A 1,797-nucleotide genomic window follows, 5' to 3' on the forward strand; every position below is an offset into this window, starting at 1 on the left:
CTCTCTCTCAAATCAATAAAAATACGTATTTTTTTAAAAGAATGCTTTGCTTCTTTCTACTCCCCGATACTGAATTAAAATTCCTTTAATAAATTCCTTACTTTTGAATTTCCATTCTAAGCAGGGTATTTCTATAGGTTCAAGTCAAGAAATAAAATGTAGAGTAAGAATGAAGGGAACAAGGTTGTAAGAAAAGGGCTTGGTGGGATACGCTGTTTCTTCTGCTTTCGGTTTCTGCACCTTTGCAGGGCTTCCAACAGCAAAATGCTGGGACAGAGCATTCGAAGGTTCACAGCCTCCGTGGTCTGTAGGAGCCCCTATGTCTATGAGGAGGGCCCAGGGGAGAATTTGCCATTTTCAGTGGAAAACAAGTGCTGGTTACTAGCTATGACGACTTTGTACCTTGGATCTGGATTTGCAGCACCTTTCTTTATAGTAAGACACCAACTGCTTAAAAAATGAGGATGTTTTAGTTATTCCGTGAAACAGATGTGAAGAGGAGCATTTTAAGAGGTGCAGTCTCTTCAAAAAAATGGATCAAACTGTTGAACTCAACATGCTAGATGTGTCTGTAAATAAACTTATGGCATGAATCCCTAATGCCCCTTCTCTGAAATACAAAATGTGATAATTTCTTATGAAATTGGGGTGTTATCCCAATATTAGTTTCTTGATAAAATATATGTGATTTGGCTTGTTTAAAAGAAAAAGTAGAGTGATATCACGGAAAGCTCTCTGGATCAGGGTCCAAAGATTTTAATAGATTGTGTGACCTCAAGCAAGCCATACAGCTTTTGTATGCATCTAATCTTAAAGACATAATCATACCTGTCAAGCCAATCTCACATGGGATGGGCCAAATGAGATGGGCGGTATGGAAATGGTTTATAAATTTTAAATCATCCTGCATATATTATGCTAGTATAACAAAAGCCAAATGGAGAGGATGCTCAACAATTCTGCTCTTTAGAGTCCTCAGACATTATATTCATCTAACAGCAACTGTCTTTCTAGGTATATATGGCAGCTCACCTTACCAGGTTGAAGGGTGCCAGTCACTTAATTTCCACCTCGGAAATGTGTAAGTCCACAGAGGAATATAATTAGGAAAGACAGAGTGACATAGAGAATTGGACTAATTGGGGGGAAGGGGGAGTTCTATCATCCCCTTAGGGAGTCAACTATAAAGGTGATAAATCTATAGACATGCAAAGACAGATGGGCACATTTTTTTTTTAATGTTTTCATTGACATTAGAGAGAGAGAGGAAGGGAGAGGGAGAGAGAAATAATGAGAAAGAACCATCAATCAGCTGCCTCCTTCATATCCTCTACAGGGGACTGAGCCCAAAACCTGGGCATGTGCCCTGACATGGAATTGAACCGGTGACCTCACGGTGCATGGGATGGTGTTGAACCAACTGAGCCACACTGGCCAGGGCTGGGCACATTTTTTCTAACTTTAGATGTGTGAAACAGATAATTGCTCATGTCCTATCTGTTCTAAAGCTTAATATAAAGAGCACATTGAGGTAGGAATCCTGCTGACTATCCAGCCGTGGAACATATGCTTTGAAGTTTTCTGTAATAAAGGTGAGAGTTTGGCTGCAACCCAACTCTCACCAGGTCCTCCAGTGCAGGCTCATTTTCAAGATGGATCTGCCAGCATTAGCAGTTGCGGACTGTGGCTGCAAAAGAAAGTTCTTTGCGGTGCAAAGTAAACTGGATCCTATAGGGTCTAAATCCACGACCTTGGCCTCGTTAAGTGTGCTCCAACTAGGTAAGGCAATAGGCCCAG

The 1,797-nt window shown here is 40.9% G+C and overlaps 1 pseudogene across 1 annotated transcript; it reads left to right on the forward strand.

The window, feature by feature from the left end:
* Window positions 1–264: 264 nt before the first annotated feature.
* LOC308556516 (cytochrome c oxidase subunit 7C, mitochondrial pseudogene) lies at window positions 265–462 on the forward strand (annotated as a pseudogene). Its single transcript has one exon. The product of its transcript is annotated as a cytochrome c oxidase subunit 7C, mitochondrial pseudogene (transcript).
* The last annotated feature ends 1,335 nt before the right edge of the window (window positions 463–1,797 follow it).

Source organism: Miniopterus schreibersii (assembly GCF_964146895.1).
Source record: "Miniopterus schreibersii genome assembly, chromosome: 4".
NCBI lineage: Eukaryota > Metazoa > Chordata > Mammalia > Chiroptera > Miniopteridae > Miniopterus > Miniopterus schreibersii.